The sequence below is a fragment of the Bos mutus genome, chromosome 18, assembly GCF_027580195.1.
Source record: "Bos mutus isolate GX-2022 chromosome 18, NWIPB_WYAK_1.1, whole genome shotgun sequence".
Lineage (NCBI taxonomy): Eukaryota > Metazoa > Chordata > Mammalia > Artiodactyla > Bovidae > Bos > Bos mutus.
This window is the reverse complement of record NC_091634.1, coordinates 38015220-38037131: the sequence shown is the minus strand read 5'-3', so window position 1 is coordinate 38037131 and position 21912 is coordinate 38015220.

The window sequence follows — 21912 nt, the reverse complement described above, 5'->3', positions numbered from 1 at the left end:
TTAAACTGTTAAATTCCCGGGAGTAGGGAGGGCTCAGAGACCATGACCTTTATGTGTGCTTTTGGTATTTAGTGCTCTGCAGGGCACTTGCTGAATATTTAAGTGTTGCTATTCATGATAAAAGCTTGAAGAGTGACAGATCAGGGAGCAGAAAGACAACTTGGTAATGGATTTTATTGCAGACAAATGCAGGAGAAAGTCTGCTTAAGGGTTATAATTGTCCTAACTATTCTAGCCACATTCTGAAATGCTGTTCTCTCATAAATGAAGCTCTGGGGTTTCTGGGTTTCATCTTTGTCTTGAGCCCCTGGGCCCCACTTCTACACCAGAAGGAGAGGCCTAGGGTTTGGGCAGCCCCTCTCCTGGAGTACCAGTATAAGGTCCTTTGGGTCGGAATAATCTACATTTTTCTTAGGAGTCATCCAGGCTATAAAGAAGCTGTCACCCAGACTGACTTGTGGTTCCATGTTGGTGACCCTGGCACAATAAATAAAGCTTTGGGCTCAGCAGAGGTGGTGTAGCACAGTGGTTAAGAGCATGAGCTCTGGAGCCCTTCTTTCTCGGTTTGCATCTTGGCTTCTCTCCTTGTGTCCCTGTGACTTTATGCAAGTTATTCAATGTCATCAAGCCTCAATGTCTCCATCTGTCAAATGGGTATGGGAAAGTTGTTGTTTTTTGTTGTTCAGTAGCTAAGTCATGTCCAACTCTTTGCAAGCCCATGGGCTCTGCCTCCCAGAGTTTGCTCAAATTCACATCCATTGAGTTGGTGATGTTATAGTAAGAGTGTCTAACTCGTACAACTGTTATAAGGAGCAAAAGTGTTGAACAACACAAATTACATAAAACTGCACCTGAAACATAGTAAGTGCTCTGTAAATGTTGACTCTTATTATTTTCAAAGTACAAGGGTTGTTCTCCCAAATCATATGAAAAGCTGTGTATCGTGTGCTTCTTTTGCGCCTCAGTTTGGTCAGTCCTCACCCTTGGGTCTAAGGTGAGCCCAGGGGTGGAGAGGGGAAGTGTCTGCTCTGGTGTAGGCGGGAGACTAAGGGAGTGTGGCAGCAAGGATGACGTAAGGGGGACAGATCTGGAGATACATAAACGCAGTAGTGGTGGTTACATGTGCAGCTGAGGGACAGGGAAGATCCAGGGGTGTCTCCCAGGTGATCGAGACCCAGGATCTGTTGGTGGTGACACCATGAAAAGAGAGGTTCATATGGGAATACTGGGCTTGAGGAGTCAGTAGAATATTGGGATGGCATGTAGAGCTGTCTGAAAAGTGTTGCAAATGTAACTCTGGAACTTTGGAGAGAGGTCCAAAGAGAGCTGCCAGATTCAGGAGTCACTAGAGTCAGACACAACTTAGTCACTAAACAACAGCAACAGCGATGTTTGCAGTGAATGCCACGAGAACCAAGAGATTCTTCAGATGGCTTGCAGCCAACTGTCCAGTGTCCAGACCATGACTGGATAATAAATATTTTAGGCTTTGCAGACCATATGATCTTTATTGCTAGTGCTCAATTCTGGCATTTTGCTTGAAAGCCACAGTGGACAATACATAAGCAAAGGGATGTGGCTGTGTCCCAGCAAAACTTGATTTACAAAAATCCATGGACTATAATTTGCCCCAACCTGCTCCAGACCACGGAGAAGGCAATGGCACCCCACTCCAGTACTCTTGCCTAGAAAATCCATGGACGGAGGAGCCTGGTAGGCTGCAGTCCATGGGGTCGCGAAGAGTCGGACATGACTGAGCAACTTCACTTTGACTTTTCACTTTCATTCATTGGAGAAGGAAATGGCAACCCACTCCAGTGTTCTTGCCTGGAGAATCCCAGGGACGGGGGAGCCTGGTGGGCTGCCGTCTATGGGGTCGCACAAAGTCGGACATGACTAAAGTGACTTAGCAGCAGCAGCAGCTCCAGACCAACATCTTACACATAGTAAGTATATAGTAAATTTTTATTGGCATAATCTACTAGCTACAGAAGTTGTCTAAAGCCAAGATTTTTTAGAATAATTAAATTTTTAGGAATTTAAACTTTTGTTAGGAATACACCAACACACACACAAAAGCAAGCAGGAGAGAGGATGTTTGATTTCTGGTGCCATGCATGAAATAATGGAGGCTTCCCAGGTGGTGAGGATGGTAAAGAACCTGCTGCCAAAGCAGGAGACATAAGAGATGAGGGCTTGATCCCTGGGTTGGGAAGATCCCTTGGAGGAGGGCATGGCAACCCACTCCAGTATTCTTACCTGGGGAATCCCATGGACAGAGGAGCCTGGCGAGCTACAGTCCATGGGGTTGTAAAGAGTTGGACACGACTGAAGCAACTTAGCATGCACACATGCACATGAAATAAGAAGCCCCGAATGAGAGATGTGCATTAATTTCAAAGTATACAGCTGAAACCTGTTCTGAATGTAGGTTCTAAGTCCTCAGCCAAGTATAATAAATCAGACTGGTGAATTATGGGACGAGGTGATGAGAGAACCATTCAATGTTAAACCCCTGAGGACCAGGGCTGGTGGGGAAGGTGAGAGGCCTGGCTTCTTGGAGAGCTCCAGGGTGGCATGCTCATCAAATCTGGGAAATTGACTACAAATGTGTTAAAAAATTAAGACACTTCCCACAAGTATTTGTAGCTACCATTACAAAGAAGTAGAGACAGGAAGAAATGGGAGGAAATGAAAAAGAAGATTAAGAATTGAAGCCATGTATGGGAGTAGGCATTTTGCACTCAGGAAGTAGTCAGAAAAGTTGAGGGAAAGAGGGAGAGATTGACTGAGACCCCAACCCTTCCCTCCAAACAACAGAGAGATACAATAGATTGTAAACAGTAGTTAAAACAGACAGCTCAAGGGCTGAGGGGTTCAGCTACTGAATCATGGCTGAAGATATGCCCCCTCCTTTGTGTTTTATATTTTTGGCTGGTGGATCAAACCCCCAAAGTCTGTCTCTTCTGTTTGAAGACTGAAGCTGCACGACTGAATTCCCTGGCCATGTTCCTGGCGCTGATTCTGGGGTCTTGGATGTCAAGTAAAGGGAGACAGCCTAGAGGAGAGGCTTATATTTGACCACAGGTTGTGAATGACCTCTTTATTTGTGTCCAAAAAGAACATGTAAGAGTGTGAAGAAGCCCATAGCTCCTGGGCAGTCAGTGTGGCTTGAGATAGAGTGTGGTCTGTGGCTGCAGTGACCACAGCAGCTGTGTGCCAATTTGGGTACATATATACATATAAGAACCCATGGACATATAGACACACATTCCCATACATGTGTGTGTGTATATACACACATATCTATGTATATCATATGTGTGTGTATACATTGACAAGTTTTTAATTTTTATTTATTTAGTTAGTTACTTATTTTTTGGCTGCACTGGGTTTTCCTTGCTGCTCGTGGGTTTTCCCTTGTTGTGGCAAGAGGGACTTCTCTCTAGTTGCAGTGCCCGGGCTTCTCACTGCAGTGGCTTCTCATGTTGCAGAGCATGAGCTCTAGGTGTACGGGCTTCAGTAGTTGTGGCAAACAGATTTAGTTGCCCTGCGGCATGTGGAATCTTCCCAGATAAGGGATGGAACCCCTGTCCCCTGCTCTGGTGGGCGTATTCTTAACCACTGGACCACCAGGGAAGTCCCCACATAACTTTTTGGCCATTGGGAAATGAGGGGATGTGATTCAGGAAGAGGCTTGAAATGTCTTGGGTGACTGGGTTTTTACCCTCCTTTGTGCTTCCTCATTGCCATAAGGAAGACATGCAGGAGGATTCTTTACCACTACACTGCCTGGACCAGCACAGAACACTCCAACCCTCTGCCATACAAAAGCCTTCCGATATCTCTATAAAGGAGAACCAAGCTGAGCTCCAACCAGCTCCCTGCAAAGTCCAGATGCTGAGCCTGCTGGCCTGAATCAGGTGTCTCCTTCCTAACTCATTTGATGGATGAGGCATTTCAATTTTAAGTTGTAGATCGTCAGTACATTTGACTATCCCTGGACTAGAAAAACATCAGAGGCAATGATTGACTATTTAATCAGACAGTTTTACACAAATTTTAGTCCATAAAATTCCAAATTTCTTGTAGTCACCCACAAGCAGAGTTTCATTGTAACTTAAAATGGAAACTACCCATCATTCTCATATCTGGAAAAGCAGAGATGGAGCAGTGTGAGCAACGATGCATGGGGGTTGGGGAGAGGATGGTTCAGAGAACAAAAGGCAAGTTCTAAGTGAGCTGTACTGTGCATGTGAGTGAGGAGAAGAGAGGACAAGAAAGGAGGTTGGGGACAGGTCAGGAACACTTTGAATAACATGAGGAGTTTGAAATTTGAAGGCATTGGTAAACCACTGAAAGATTTTGAGCAAGAAAATGGCATGGTCAGAGCTTTGCTTCCAGAAGATAACTCTGGGAAGAAGGAGGGAGTGGATTGGTTTGGTAGCAAACAGAGCAACTAGGGACAGATGAATACTTAGCAGTCTATTGCAGTCATCTGGACAAGAGGTGATAAAAGTTGTGCTTGGGTTCTGGAAAACAGAGAACAAATATGAGACATATTGTAGTGAAAAATCTATAGGGCTTATTGACTGGCCAGGGAAGGCAAAGAGAGAGGGAAGGATGACTCAGATTTTAAGCCTGGAGAAAGTGACTGAGTTATCTCATTTAATAAGGAGGATGTGGAGCATACCTGGCATCACCAGGTTTTTCTCATTTAATTTTGATGTGCATATATGTGTATATATAGCTCCATGTACATATATAGTATGAAATAAATCAATAACCCAACACACACATACACATTCTCTCTCTTCCAACTCAATATTCATTAATTTTAACTATATGTAATTACAGTGAAATGAGAGTATGGAGGCTTTCTAACTTCATCTGAGAAATTACAGTTTTCATACTGACAGTGTAGGGATTATATTTAGGATTTTGAAACTATTGTTAGTCCTACTGATAATGGTAGCCGCAGTTGACTGAGTACTCGTGTGCCAGTGCTTCTCACACATCGCCTCATTTGTCCTCACGACAGACTGTGAGATGGACACTGTTAAGGGTCTCCCCAAACCATTCCCAATTCCATCTTCCCTTGCTTCCCGCAGTAAAGGCTCGCCTCCTTTGCCACACAGCTCAGGTCTGCACATGGAGAATGTAAATGATACCTGCTTGGAGTGTTCTAGATAAGACAGTGGCCTCCTGATAGCAGGATAAGAGGAGACTCAGCTGGCACTTCCTCCGTCCTCATATTCCTGGCTTGAACATGCAAATATGCTGAAAACTGGGACAGCCATTTGTGACCATAGATGACACACATATAGATGAAAAGCCAATGGCTCAGGCTGTCAAAATATAAACTGTGTGACCTTAGTGACATTGTTAAGCTGCCAAACAAGCCTTGGAACTGCTATGTCTAGGCTTCTTGATAAGCGAGACAGTGAATATCTGCTATGTTCAAACAACCATTGGTTGTTTTTCTATTATTTACAAAAAAAAAAAATGCATCCAGATGTTCACTTGCTTGCCTGGGCCCAAGCCAGAAAATGGTGGACCTGTGAGTAAAACCCAGGTCCTTCTGACTCCAAAATGATACTATTAGCTCTCACACATCCTCCCTTCCAATACCCATACACAGAACAATGTGAAGTGTGATAGATGCATCTGCTGTCTTTTTCATGGTCCTCATTGCTCACTTCTTCCTCCACCATTTTGGATGCCTCAAAAGTGTCAGATACTGAGTGAAATCCTAGGAGATAGTAAGATGATTATGATTGAGTCCCTGTCCTCAAGTTGTTCATGATATAGAAGAGAGGTTGGCAAGCTATGGCCCATGGGCCCGGTTTGGTTCACTCGTTTTTGTACAACCTGCCGCTAACAGCAGTTGTTATATTGTCAAATGGTTGAAAGAAAATCAAAACAATAACATTTCATGACCCATAAAAGTTATAAGAAATTCAAATTCCGGTTTAGTGTTCATAAATACAATTACATTAAAACACAGCCATGCCCATTTGTTTAGATATTATCTATGGCTCCAACTGCAGAGTTGAACAGGTACTACAGAGATCATATGGCTTGCTAAACCTGAAATATTTGCTACCTGGCCCTTTACAGAAAAAGTTTGCTGCCTCTTGGTCTGGAAGGGTGGCAGCATCTAGAGAAGAACTAGGCAAATGACCAACTCGTTCGAGAGAAGGGATGTATACTGAGATACTTTGAAAAATTTTCCCAAACAGGAAAGTCTAAAGCTCTGAGTCTTATCGAGAGACTTTTCCCCTTAAAGATAGATTCTAAAAGAAGTTGGAAGAGGGGCTGGACTGCGATGTCTGTCAGGTTGATGCAACTTTGTCTAATGAGTATCTGTTGTTACTTGTTGTTCCTTAGACACAGGACCATGTGCTCCAGTAGGTCTGAACTCCACCCAGACGGAGAGAACAAATCATGAATCCTTTTAATGCACACTATAAAATCACCTTGGAAAAAATTGATTGACCTTTTAATTAAGGCCCTCAGAGCCTCCCACATATTGGCTTTTGCCTGAAACTCTTATGCTGGAGATTTTTGTGAGCACATGAACCATCCCTCTCAAATCCTAGTTCCTGTCAAGCAGGACCTGCTGTCCTCAGGGACACCGCATACCTTGTACACATCACTGCGTTGGTAGAAAAGACCTTTCTATGAACCTAACTCTAAAAATCAATAGAATGTTTAATTCTCTTTCTTTTTTTCTAAAGGAAAGTGCCAGAAAGCCTCTTGAAGTAATAATGGTGCTTGTTGTCTGCATATAATCACACAACTGATTACTTTTTTGTCCATTTTGATTCTGACTCTTAAAATAGCCATGACCGAAATAATTTGATCTTAATGAAAAAAATGATGAAGCTGTGTAAAACTACACTTCTGATGTACTAACAAAAGAGACTTTTGAGCTCAAAAAACTCACTCTCTTTTTGTCTATTTTACAGATTAGGACACTTAACTTAGCCAGAAAGACAGCTAGTCACTGGCAGATCATGTATGCTTTCCAGTTATGACGAAAACGAAGACCAAGACTACCTGGCACCTTTGTCAATCATACACATGGTTTTGGGATGAGGTGAGTCTATAATTTGTTATCCAAACTGAAATCCTTTGGCTCAACAGGCACAAAGCAAAACTGTTCATCAAGACCAGTGGTCACCCTACAGGTAGGTAAGGCAGGTGCAGTAGGTCATGTAGGCCTTTGGACTCATTCTTTTTTAATTTTTATTTTATATTGGAGTGTATTTGATTCATAACGTTGTGTTAGTTTCAGGTGTACAACAAAATGATTCAGTTATATATATATATGTACACATATGTCCACTCTTTTTCAAACTCTTTTCTCATTTAGATCATTACAGAATATTGAGTTTCCTGTGCTATACAGTAGTGTGTTTATGTTAATCCCAAACTCCTTATTTATCCCTCCCCTCCACCTTTCCACTTTGGTAACCATAAGTTTGTTTTCAAAGTGTGTAAGTCTTTTTCTGTTTTGTAAATAAGTTCATTTGTATCATTTTTTATTAGATTTGACATATAAATGATATCTTATGATATTAGTCTTTTTCTGTGTGACTTACTTCATTAATACAGTAACTTCTATTTATAGATCCATCCATGTTGCTGCAAATGGCATTATTTTATTCCTTTTTATGACTGAGTAATACTCTATTATATATCTGTACCACATATTCTTTATCCATTCCTCTGTCAACAGACGTTTAGGTTGCTTCCATATCTTGGCTATTGTAAATAGTGCTACTGTGAACGTTGGGGTACATGTATGTTTTCAAATTATGGTTTTCTCCAGATATATGCCCAAGAGTGGGATTGTTGGATCATATTTTCAACTCTGTTTTTAGTTTTTTAAGGAACCTCCATACTGTTCTCCATCAGAGAAGGCAATGGCACCCCACTCCAGTACTCTTGCCTGGAAAATCCCATGGATGGAGGAGCCTGGAAGGCTACAGTCCAAGGGGTCGCTGAGGGTCGGACACAACTGAGCAACTTCCCTTTCACTTTTCACTTCCATGCATTGGAGAAGGAAATGGCAACCCACTCCAGTGTTCTTGCCTGGAGAATCCCAGGGACGGGGGAGCCTGGTGGGCTGCCGTCTACGGGGTCGCACAGAGTCGGACACGACTGAAGTGACTTAGCAGTAGCAATACTGTTCTCCGTAGTGGTTGTCGTTGTACCAATTTACATTTCCACCACCAGTGTAGAGGGGTTCCCTTTTCTCTGCACCCTCTCCAGCATTTATTCTTCGCGGACTCATTCTGGTAATCAGGTGTGTCTCTAAAATGTACTTCTGTTTCCTGACTTGTACCTCTAGTCCTTTCAATCTTGTAGCCTTTGTACTTGGTGAGGCCAGCTCCCTGGAACAGTTTTGAGATCCAGTCTTGGTTATTCCCACTGATTCCTCGTTTTTCTGCTGCTCTGATTGCCCAAAGCTTGGGCAATGGAGAAATCAGGAGCTGGATCAAAGAGGAGAACATGGGTGTGGCAGGTGCTCCTACATACAGCAATTCTCACTTTCCAAGGTCCAGATTCCTGTCTTTAGGTCCAGGGAAAATGGTTTCAAACAGGACTGGTGGCTGGTTCTAGACAAGCCAGTATAAGATATTCAGGCAGAGGACTACAGAGAAGATTTTTTTCTAGACATTGAGTGTGTGTTTTTTGGGGGTTTTGTTTTTAGAAAAGTGTAGCAGTTAATCAATGTTTATTGATTATCACTGGTGGCCTCATCTATGAGCTATGTAGGAAAACTAAGAAATATGACAAGGGAAGGAAAGGAAATACAATCATTCCATTATTGCTTGTGGTTAAGAACTAACTAAGGGGATAGAGAGCTAAGGGCATTAAAATGATACTATACTTGTGGTATTGGAGAAGACTCTTGAGAGTCCCTTGGACTGCAAGGAGATCCAACCAGTCAATCCTAAAGGAAATCAGTCCTGACTATACTTTGGAAGGACTGATGCTGCAGCTGAAACTCCAATACTTTGGCCACCTGATGCAAAGAACTGACTAACTGGAGAAGACCCCAATGCTGGGAAAGATTGAAGGCAGGAGGAGAAGGGGACCACAGAGGATGAAATGGTTGCATGGCTTCACCGACTCGATGGACATGAGTTTGAGCAAGCTCCGGGAATTGGTGGACAGGGAAGCCTGGCGTGCTGCAGTCCATGGGGTCGCAGAGTCGGACATGACTGAACAACTGAACTGATACTTGTAAAGGCGACTGTTAGAACAAAAATACAAATCTTTCTAAATATCAGAATAACAAGACACAAAATAACTATAGAGTACATAATGAAAGATTTTTAAAAACTAGAGCTATTCAATCACAACATAGCAAAATTAATATGATAGAACAAAGACCAAGCATATTTGACCTGTTATTAGAGTAAATTTTATTGCGATAAAATGATTTTCAGAATGAATCACAAAGCAAACCCAACCCTATGTTATATGTAAGAAATACATCTAAAACAAAACCACAGAAAAACAAATATGCACCAGAGAAATATAGACACAAAGAAAGCAAAGGTAGTTATCTCAATATCAGATAAGATGGAGTTCAGGACAGATATACCCAACTGAATGCAGAGTTCCAGAGAACAGCAAGGAGAGATAAGAAGGCCTTCTTAAGTGAACAGTGCAAAGAAGCAGAGGAAAACAATAGAATGGGAAAGACTAGAGATCTCTTCAAGAATCTCTTCAAGATCTCTCCTTGATTGAAGATATCAAGGGAACATCTCATGCAAACATGGGCATGATAAAGGACAGAAATGGTAAGGACCTAACAGAAGCAGAAGAGATTAAAAAGAAGTGGCAAGAATACACAGAAGAACTATACAAAAACACTATACTAATGACCTAGATAACCACAGTGGTGTAGTCACTCACCCGGAGCCTGACATCCTGGAGTCTGAAGTCAAGTGGGCCTTATGAAACATCACACAAGACTAGTGCAGGTGATAAAATTCCAGCTGAGCTATTTCAAATCCTAAAAGATTATGCTATTAAAATGCTAATATGTCAGAAATCTGGAAAATTCAGCAATGGCCACAGGACTGGAAAAGGTAGTTTTCATTCCAATCCCAAAGAGTGTTCAAACTACTGTACAATTGTGCTCATTTCCCAGGCTAGTGAGGTTATGCTCAAAATCCTTCAGGCTAGGCTGCAACAGTACATGAACTGAGAACTTCCAGATATACAGGCTGGGTTTAGAAAAGGCAAAGGAACCAGAGATCAAATTGCCAAAATTTGTTGGATCATAGAGAAAGCAAGGGAATTCCAGAAAAACATCTACTTCTGCTTCATTGACTATGCTTAAGCTTTTGACTGTGTGAATCACAACAAACTGTGGAAAATTCTTAAAGAGATGGGAATACCAGACTACCTTACCTGTCTCCTGAGAAACCTGTCTGCACCATCAAAAGCAGACATGGAACAACTAACTGGTTCAAAACTGGGAAAGGAGTATGATAAGGCTATATATTGTCACCCTGTTTATTTAACTTATATGCAGAATACATCATGTGAAATAATGAGCTGGATGAATCACAAGCTGGAATCAAGGTTGCTGAGAAAAATATCAGTAACCTCAGATATGCAGATGATACCACTCTAATGGCAGAAAGTGAAGAGGAACTAGAGTTTCTTGATGGGGATGAAAGAGGAGAGTGAAAAATCTGGCTTAAAACTCAACATTAAAAAAACTAAGATCATGGCATCTGGTCCCATCACTTCATAGATGGGAAAAAGTGGAAGCAGTGGCAGATTTTATTTTCTTGGGCTCCAAAATCACTGCAGATGATGACTGCAGCCATTAAATTAAAAGATGCTTACTCCTTGGATGGAAAACTATGACAAACCTAGACAACGTATTAAAAAGCAGAGACATCACTTTGCCGACAAATATCCATACAGTCAAAGCTATGGTTTTTTTAGTAGTCATGTACAGATGTGAGAATTGAACCATAAAGAAGACTAAGTGCTGAAGAATTGATTCTTTCGAATTGTGGTGCTGGAGAAGATGCTTGAGAATCCCTTGGACAGCAAGGAGATCAAATCAGTCAATTCTAAAGGAGATCAACTCTGAATATTCATTGGAAGGACTGATGCTGAAGCTGAAGCTCCAATATTTTGGCTATTTGATGTGAAGAGCCAACTCACTGGAAAAGTTCCCGATGCTGGAAAGATTCAAGGCAAAAAGAGAAGAGGGCAGCAGAGGATGAGATGTTAGATAACATCACTGACTCAAAGGACATGAATCTGAGCAAATTTCTGGAGATGGTGAAGGACAGGGAAGCCTGTGTGCTGCAGTCCACTGGGTTGCAAAGAGCTGGACACAGCTTAGTGACTGAACAACTACAGGACAGATAAGGTGACATTCAGTACAAAGATCATTAAATGAAAAAGAAAAATATATTGTAATCTAAGGAGTATAATTCAATAAAGACAATATTTTCTTCCAACTTTACTGAAATACAGTTGACAAATGACATTGTATAATTTTAGGGTATACAGCGTGATTATATATATATATATATATAAAGTGAAATTTTTATTGCAATAATGTTGCTTAACACATGTCAACTCACACAGTTACTTTTTTGCACTGAGAACTTTTAATATCTACTGTCTTAGCAAATTTCAAGTATACAATATAATATTTTAACTATAGTCACCATGCTGTATATGAGAATTCCATAACTTACTCATTTTATAGCAAAAAAATTTCTACCTTTGCCCTTTCTATTTTCCCCACCCCCCAGTGCCTGGTAACAAACCAATCTACTCTGATTTTATGAGTTTGACTAAGACAACATTTGTAAATATCAACTCACCAAATAATATAGTTTTCACATTTATAAAGCAGAAGTTACAAGAGATGCAAGAAATAGGCAGACATATATAAGTAGAAGAGGAATATAATTCCCTCTGTAAGAATAGATCAAGAAGACAAAAATAAATAAAGATAAGAATATTTAAGTAACTAATGAGATAGAACTAATTAAACCACGTAACCAAAGAATAAACATTTTGTTTTTCCCCAAAAGCTGTGAGAATTTTCATAGAAACCAATTGTACATTGACCCATAAATAAATCTTCAATAAATTCTCAAAGTTAGATGCAGTTTGGACAACATTTTGTAACTACTAAATTATATATTATACAATTCACTAAACACTGATAACAAAATAGAAAGGAGAAAGTTCCTTCCATGTGGAAATTTTTTAAAGGCTCTCTTAAACTCTCAAAGAGGGAAATAAAAAACAGAAATGGAAGACTGTCTTAGGCAACAACAATAATGAAGGTACTCTTTATGCAGTTTTGTGGACACAGCCTGTTATGGGTTGAATGGTGTCCCACCCTCTAATCATATGTGGAAGTTCTAACTCCCAGTACCTCAGAATGTCACCTTTTAGGGAGATGGGGTCTTTACAGAGGTAATTAAGTTAAAACGAGGCCATTGGGGTGGGCCCTAAATCAATATGACTAGCGTCCTGATGAAAAGGGGAACTTGTTCACAAAGACACACAGGGAGAACACTGTGTGAAGATGAAGGCAGAGATTGGGGTGCTGCTTCTACCAGCCAAGGAACACCAAAGACTGCCAACAGACTGCCCCAAGCCAGGGGAGAGGCATAGAACCCCTCTGTTTTATAGCTTTAGAAGAAACTAACCCTACCAACAACTTGATCTTTGATGTCTTGCCTGCAGAACTGTGAGGCAATGTATTTCTATCGTCTAAGCCACCCAGAGTACAGTAGTTTTTAACGGCAGCCCTAGGAAATGAATACACAGCTAAATCAATGTAGACAGGAAAATCATAGTCAAATAACAAAAGAGAGAATAAAAAACAAATTTAAGCACTGTGCTCAAAAAGTTATAAAAAGCATACAAAAATAAATTGAAAGCTATCAGAAATAGTACTAATGATAAAAATAGAAATTAATGAATTAGATAAACAGTACTAATACATTAATCCCAAATCTAGTTCTTTTTTAAAATTTTATTTATTTATTTTTGACTGCTCTGGGTCTTTGTGTGGGCTTTCTCTGGTGGCTAGCAGGGACTTCTCTCTAGTTGGCAACGTGCAGACTTCTCATCGCAGTGGCTTCCCTTACTGTGGAGCACGGGTTCTAGGTGCACAGGCTTCAGCAGTTGTGGTGCATGGGGCTATGTGCCCCATGGCAGGTGGAATCTTCCCAGACCAGGAATCAAACCTGTGTCCCCTGCACTGACAGGTGGATTCTTAATTACTGAACCACCAGGGACATCCACAAGTCTAGTTCTTTGAAACAATAAGGTAACTAAATCATTAGAAAACATAATCAGGAAAGAAGGATCAATATACATAATCAGGAAAGAAGGATCAATATACAAACACCAAGGGAAAACTGAAAGGGATAGAAAAACTTACAAATAAAATATCAGTTCTCAAAAAAAGGTCAATTCTTCCTAATTTAATTTATACATTTAATATGATCATAATAAGATATTTGGAGTTTTGTTTTTAATCAAAGAAGCTTGTTCCAAAATTCACTTGAAAAAATAAACAAACTATAATAATAAGAAAAATATTCACAAGTAAGAGAAATGACTAGCTTTACCACTTATAAAAACATGCAAAGCCTCAATAATACTATCTGACCATAATAAAAGCGAAATCTTGCCATTTACAACAGCATGGATGGACCTTGAGGGTATTATGGTAAGTGAAATGAGTCAGATGGAAAAAGAGAAATACCATATGACTTCAATCATATGTAGAATATTAAAAAATCTAAATGAATGAACAAACACAAGAAGGCGACAACAAAAACATAGGTACAAAAAACAGAGTAGGGGTTAACAGAATGGAAATGGGGGTGGGTAAAGGCATCAACTGTACAGTGATGGAAACTAAACTTTTGGTAGTAAGTACATTGTAGTATTTACGGAAGTCTAAATATAATGTTATATAATGTTATAAACCAATGTAACCTCAGTTAAAGAAAAATCAAGTGCTGGTAAGGATGTGTAGTAACTGGAACTCACACTTCTGATCTGGGTACAAATTAGAACAATCACTTTGGGGCATATTTGCCAATATTAATAAAGCTAAGCCCAAAGAAAGGCAATGCCAAAGAATGCTCAAACTACCGCCCAATTGCACTCATCTCACACGCTAGTAAAGTAATGCTCAAAATTCTCCAAGCAAGGCTTCAGCAATATGTGAACCGTGAACTTCCTGATGTTCAAGCTGGTTTTAGAAAAGGCAGAGGAACCAGAGATCAAATTGCCAACATCCACTGGATCATGGAAAAAGCAAGAGAGTTCCAGAAAAACATCTATTTCTGCTTTATTGACTATGCCAACGTCTTTGACTGTGTGGATCACAATAAACTGTGGAAAATTCTGAAAGAGATGGGAATACCAGACCACCTGATCTGCCTCTTGAGAAATTTGTATGCAGGTCAGGAAGCAACAGTTAGAACCGGACATGGAACAACAGACTGGTTCCAAATAGGAAACGGAGTACGTCAAGGCTGTATATTGTCACCCTGCTTATTTAACTTCTATGCAGAGTACGTCATGAGAAACGCTGCACTAGAAGAAGCACAAGCTGGAATCAAGATTGCCGGGAGAAATATCAATAACCTCAGATATGCAGATGACACCACCCTTATGGCAGAAAGTGAAGAGGAACTAAAAAGCCTCTTGATGAAAGTGAAAGAGGAGAGTGAAAAAGTTGGCTTAAAGCTCAACATTCAGAAAACGAAAATCATGGCATCCGGTCCCATCACTTCATGGCAAATAGATGGGGAAACAGTGGAAACAGTGTCAGACTTTATTTTTGGGGGCTCCAAAATCACCACAGATGGTGACTGCAGCCATGAAATTAAAAGACGCTTACTCCTTGGAAGGAAAGTTATGACCAACCTAGATAGCATATTCAAAAGCAGAGACATTACTTTGCCAACAAAGGTTCATCTAGTCAAGGCTATGGTTTTTCCAGTGGTCATGTATGGATGTGAGAGTTGGATTGTGAAGAAGGCTGAGCGCTGAAGAACTGATGCTTTTGAACTGTGGTGTTGGAGAAGACTCTTGAGAGTTCCTTGGACTGCAAGGAGATCCAACCAGTCCATTCTGAAGGAGATCAGCCCTGGGATTTCTTTGGAAGGAATGATGCTAAAGCTGAAACTCCAGTACTTTGGCCACCTCATGCGAAGAGTTGACTCATTGGAAAAGACTCTGATGCTGGGAGGGATTGGGGGCAGGAGGAGAAGGGGATGACAGAGGATGAGATGGCTGGATGGCATCACTGATTCGATGGATGTGAGTCTGAGTGAACTCCGGGAGTTGGTGATGGACGGGGAGGCCTGGCGTGCTGTGATTCATGGGGTCGCAAAGAGTCAGACACGACTGAGCGACTGAAGTGAACTGAAGCCCTCACTACTCTATAACCCAGTATTCCTCTCCCAATTACATCTTCAACAAAAATCTATATACATGTGAACCATTATTTGTGTTAGCTGCAAACTGAGAACAGTGCACATGTCTATCAACAGTAGAATGGATAAAGGTATTTTCACATAATGGAATACTATACAACAATGAAAACAAATATGCTACTGCTATACAGAATGTGTTGGATGAATTCCACTAATGTAATATTGAAAGAAGCCAGACCCCAAAGCGCATATACTGTATGATTCTGTTTATCAAAGCACAAACAGTTAAATTTAGTAATAATATTAGCATTCAGAGTAATGGTAACTTTGGGGAAGAGTTGATGGTAGTTAAGTGGGAAGGAATATTAGGGGAGGCTTCTGAGGGGTTGATAATAATTGTTGATCTAGGTGCTGATGGTAAATATGTTCACTTTGGAAAAATTAATCAAGTACTTTCTATATGATACACTATATTTCAGTGAAATTTTATTAAATCAAAAGAATGGAGGCTTAAGCATTCCTTCCTTTTTCTTATTGAATCTCATGGGATTAGTTACATCAGGGAGGTGAAAAGGCAATATATTTTAGTTTGAATTAAATACTTACAGACTTCCCAGGTGGCTCAGTGGGTAAAGAACCTGCATGCAATGCAGGAGCATGCCAGAGATATGGGTTCAATTCCTGGGTTGGGAGGATCCCCTGGAGGAGGGCACGGCAACCTACTCCAGTATTCTTGCTTGGAGAATGCCATGGAAAGAGGAGCCTGGTGGGCTACAGTCCATAGGTCGCAAAGAGTCAGACACGACTGAAGCAACTGAGCACAGCAGACACATACTTATAACATGAATCTAGGTTACCTAGGTGGAGAAGGAAATTGCAGCCCACTCCAGTATTCCTGTCTGGACAGAGGAGCCTTGCAGGCCATGGTCCATAGGGTCGGAGAGAGTTGAACACAACTGAAGTGACTATGCAAGCAACCAAGCAAGCAAGATTACTTAGGTGCCTAATTATTTTGTGTATATACAATGCATAATGTATAATCAATAGCATTTGTGGAACAATTGCAATTTTCTGTTCATTTTCTTATTTAATTCTAACACCAAAATACATAGTGTAGCAGGGAGGTCAGATATTATCTCAGTTTTACAGATGAGAAAGTTAAGTCCTAAAGAGATTGAGAGACATGCCCAAAGTTACCCAATCAGAATTTGTATGTAATTAAAAAAATATAAAGGCAACTAGCTGTAGGTGTGTAATATACCACATGCATTTTTATCTTCCTTCACCGTTCAGAAATCCCAGGCAGCAGGGATTTAAGAGCGGAGATCCTTGGGCGCAGCTCTTCCCTTTCCTCACCCAGCCAGATTGCACAGTCTTTCCATGTTGCGGTCCATACCCACTAATAGACTCTGGCTGGAACACGACATTTATCTCCTCATTTGTGCCACACAAATGAAGTTAAAATAATGGCACTTTGTTGGCACAGAGGAAAGCCAGTTCCAAAGTGTCCCACTTTTTCTCTTCTATTGAGTGTTCAGAGTTGATGCAAAATAACAAATGTTCTGGCCCAATTTGAGAACATAGCCTGGTTGTGTTGTAAAGATCAGGGCTTACCCTTCCAACAAGTGGTTAGGCATGGGGCCTCCCATCCTGCCTGGACCCACGGAGTCCCAGCTCCTGGAAAAAAGTCCTGAAGTGATCATCTATGAAGGTGAAGCAAAAAGGAGACTGAGCTGGTGACTGGGTGCAAGTTCCCACTGAGACCCCAAGGGACACAGTGGGAAAAAGGCTGGACCAGAAGTTGGAAGACCTGGTTGAAGTCTTCGTTCTAATACCCACTAACTGTGGGAACCTGAGCAAACCACAAACCACATCATCACGCAGTCATGTAAAGAGCCCTGGACTCAGAGTCAGACAAATTTGAATTCCAGTTGGGCATCTTACGAGCTGTGTAACCTTGGTTCAGTGTGTGACCATTTCTGATCTCATTTTCCTCATATGTAAACCAAAGGGACTGTGTGGATACTCTTAAGGAGCCATTTCCTGCTAGTTCATATTAGATTTCCAAAGATCCACGTCCCCATCTGTGAAGTGGGGATGACTGATTTCTCCCAGTTTATTAGGTTGTTGAGAGAGACAACGGGAGCAGGTAGCAGTAGGCACCTGGGAGGTTTTCTTAGTATTAAATTGAGAGCTGCTCCCTAGATTCTTAGCAGCATAACCATTAACCCCACTTTCTTTTATGGTCCCTTTGATAGGCTGCATTTTCTTGAAACCATTAGCTTACATTACCTGCCTTTTAAAGATCTGCTTATCCCTCAGTGAAAAGGCAATTCAATCATCACGTGGAACCAACAGAACAGCATTCCACTGGCTACCAGGGGGAGGGAGAAGATGTTTTGTGTTCTAATTTCACCCACTATCTCTTCTTCCGCTGCTCCACCAATCTCAGGCCTAAGCAGCAGGAGAGTAGCCCTGCTCCATGAAACCCAGACACTAAGGTTTACTGCAGGAGAATCAAACTATGCCCCCTCCCAGTGGGGAGGGGCTAGAACTCCACTGTAGAAGGGGCTAGAACATTCAGGACAGAGGGAAGAAGGAACGCTGTCCTCAGCGGTCTCCCTCTCTTCGGTTCATATGACTTCAGGCATTTTCATACCCCTGTGGTCACTCTGTGTGGTGGGGGTCTTATAGAATCTCTGCCCTATGGCGATGAATAGGAGCAAAGCAAGAACCTCCCTCTGAACTTCAGGAAACCTTTAGATTCAGTTCAGTTCAGTCACTGAGTCGTGTCCGACTCTTTGCGACCCCATGAATTGCAGCACGCCAGGCCTCCTTGTCCATCACCATCTCCCGGAGTTCATTCAGACTCACGTCCATCGAGTCAGTGATGCCATCCAGCCATCTCATCCTCTGTCGTCCCCTTCTCCTGCCCCCAACCCCTCCCAGCATCAGAGTCTTTTCCAATGAGTCAACTCTTCGCATGAGGTGGCCAAAGTACTGGAGTTTCAGCTTTAGCATCATTCCCTCCAAAGAACACCCAGGGCTGATCTCCTTCAGAATGGACTGGTTGGATGTCCTTGCAGTCCAAGGGACTCTCACGAGTCTTCTCCAGCACCACAGTTCAAAAGCATCAATTCTTCGGCGCTCAGTTTTCTTCACAGTCCAACTCTCACATCCATACATGACCACTGGAAAAACCATAGCCTTGACTAGACGGACCTTTGTTGGCAAAGTAATGTCTCTGCTTTTCAATATGCTATCTAAGTTGGTCATAACTTTTCCTCCAAGGAGTAAGCGTAGATCTGTAACTCAAGCTGGGGTCGGGAGATGGGGGCGGAGGGAGGGTTAAAGGAGGCACAGCGCCCCCAGAGGCCAGCATGTTAGTTGCAGAAGCGGTCAGAGGGAGCCCCAGGAGGCCAGAGGTTGCAGGTTCGGAGAGACTAGGCTATGAGGTCCATGCTCCAAGCTTGGAGAGTGTCCCATTGGAGTCCTCAGGCTGTATTGAATCAAATAGTGTCCCCCCAAAACTTCATGTCCACCTGGATCCTCAGAATGTGGGCCTTATTTGGAAATAGAGTCTTAGCAGTTCAGTTCAGTTCAGTTCAGTCGCTCAGTCGTGTCCGCCTCTTTGCGACCCCATGAATCGCAGCAAGCCAGGCCTCCCTGTCCATCAACAACTCCCAGAGTTCACTCAGACTCACATCCATCGAGTCAGTGATGCCATCCAGCCATCTCATCCTCTGTCGTCCCCTTCTCCTCCTGCCCCCAATCCCTCCCAGCATCAGAGTCTTTTCCAATGAGTCAACTCTTCGCATGAGGTGGCCAAAGTACTGGAGTTTCAGCTTTAGCATCATTCCTTCCAAAGAAATCCTGGGCTGATCTCCTTCAGAATGGACTGGTTGGATCTCCTTGCAGTCCAAGGGACTTTCAAGAGTCTTCTCTCAGTTGATGAATAAAACATCAATTCTTTGGCACTCAGCCTTCTTCACAGTCCAACTCTCACATCCATACATGACCAAGATGTAATTAATTAGGATAAGGTCATACTGGATTAGAGTGAACCCTAATCCCACGACTGGTGTACTTTTAACAAGAGGGAAATTTGGACAGAGAAACACAGAGACACAGAGGAAAAGGCCATGTGAAATCAGAGGTAGGGATTGGACTGTTACAGCTGCAAGTATCTCCAAGGCTTGCTGGCAACCACTAGAAGCTGGGAGGAGGCAAGAAGAATTCTTCCCTGAATCCTTCAAAGGGATCATGGCCCTGCCAACACCTTGATTTTAGACTTTTAGCCTCTCTAAATGTGAGAGAACAAATTTCTGGTGTTTAAAGCCACCAGTTTGTGGTACTTTGTTACAGCAGTCTTGGGAAACTAATATAGGGTCCAAGCTTTGATTCTTCTTATGATCCTGCCTATAGCTTAGACCATGCTTCTCCCATCCTGTACTGAATTCTGTGATTCATTCCACCAGCAGCTCAGACAGACGTAAATTTAAAGAGTCCCTCTTGATGGGGACATATGTACACCTATGGCTGATTCATGTTGATGTTTGACAGAAAACAACAAAATTCTGTAAAGCAATTATCCCTCAATTGGAAAATAAATAAATTAAAAAAAAAATAAAGAGTCCCTCTTCTGGAAGAGAAAGGCACCCAGCCAGATGTGAACCAGCCAACACCGCATCGTGGCTCTGAACCTACATGAAAAGAGGGACTGTCTTGTCTCCTGTCTGCTGCCTATTTTGCACTCATCCTTGCACGTCCAGGTGGAATCTCAGGGTTCATATAGACCTTAAAGATCCCTGGTCCCCACTGAATGTGTTTAGGGGGAACAACGGACTCAAAACATCCACCCTGGCCAGGCACCATAGTAACCGCTTCCATGAGTTATTTTATGACATGAAGTCCTGGTAAGGCACAGGGAAATAACCAAGCCACCACCAAGAAAAGGTCAAAAGGAGATCCCATATGTCCTACCAACCTCCCAGAATCCTCCTCATTGGAATCCGTTTTGGGCTGAGCAATGCATGTGCCACCAGGAAGGACCTGGAGTCAGAGTGATTGGCCAGAGACAACCCAGAAACTAATTCCATCACCATAAAACTCGAGACTGTGAGCCCAATGGCAGAGCAGTCCTCCTGGGTTCCCCTTACCCTCTTGCTCTCTGCCTGGGCACCCCTTACCAATAACATCTCCTGCTTTGTCAGCTCGTTTGTCTCCTTGGATAATTCATTTCCGAGTGTTAGACAAGAGCTCACTCTTAGGCCCTGGAAGGGGTTCCCCTTCCTGCAACAAGTGCATGACTCCTCTGGGCAGTATCCCCAGCAAGAGGTCACCTCACCTTCTGCCTGGGTCCTCCTGGAATCTTCATAAAGTCTTACTGCTCCTTACTTCTTCCACTCCACAAATATCACTGATGACCTGTGTGCCCAGCTCTATACAGCAAGCAGATTCAGTCCCTGCACCTATGAAGCTCACATTCCAGGGTAGATTTGAGCCTGTAAAACCCTTCCTTTGTTGGGCCCCAATCCACCACCAAAGCAAGTCTGTTCTTGGTCTAGCTGGGTGGGAGTTGAGGCAGTGAACCTGCGCGCCTCTCTTTAGGCCAGAGCACAGCCTTCTGTCGTGTCTTGACTGAAGCAGGCATCAGGAAACACAAAGACTGTTGCAATGGCATCTTTCTCCCCTCTGGTCAGCTTGGATTGCTGTAATAGTCCCAAAATCCATTTCACAAGGCAATCGGTATTTAAAACACTGTAACCTCGAGAGAGGGGCAACTTCCATGCTTTATTAATCTCCAAATCAAATTAAGTCTCTGAGGTGTGTACTGGGACACACCTTGTCACATAATTTCAAGGTGCATTAGCACACCTATATTTGACAAAAAGCAAATTAGGTACATAAATTATATAATGCTGCTGCTGCTAAGTCGCTTCAGTCGTGTCCGACTCTGTGCGACCCCATAGACGGCAACCCACCAGGCTCCCCCGTCCCTGGGATTCTCCAGGCAAGAACACTGGAGAGGGTTGCCATTTCCTTCTCCAATGCATGCAAGTGAAAAGTGAAAGTGAAGTCGCTCGGTCGTGTCTGACTCTTAGCGACCCCATGGACTGCAGCCCACCAGGCTCCTCCATCCATGGGATTTTCCAGGCAAGAGTACTGGAGTGGGGTGCTATTGCCTTCTCTGAAATTATATAATATGGCATACTAGTTAAAATGATGCTCTAATACACTGTATATTTTATTGTATATGAAAATCTTCTGTAGGTTAATCAAATTAATTGAACAATCTGATGACATTTCATGGATGTTTAGAGCTGGCACCCTTAATAATTAACTAGTATTCCCATTTTATAACAGAGGAAATTAAAGTAGAAAGAGCTAAACTAACTTGTTACAGAAATAAAGATTGATAAAAGACTCAAACTCA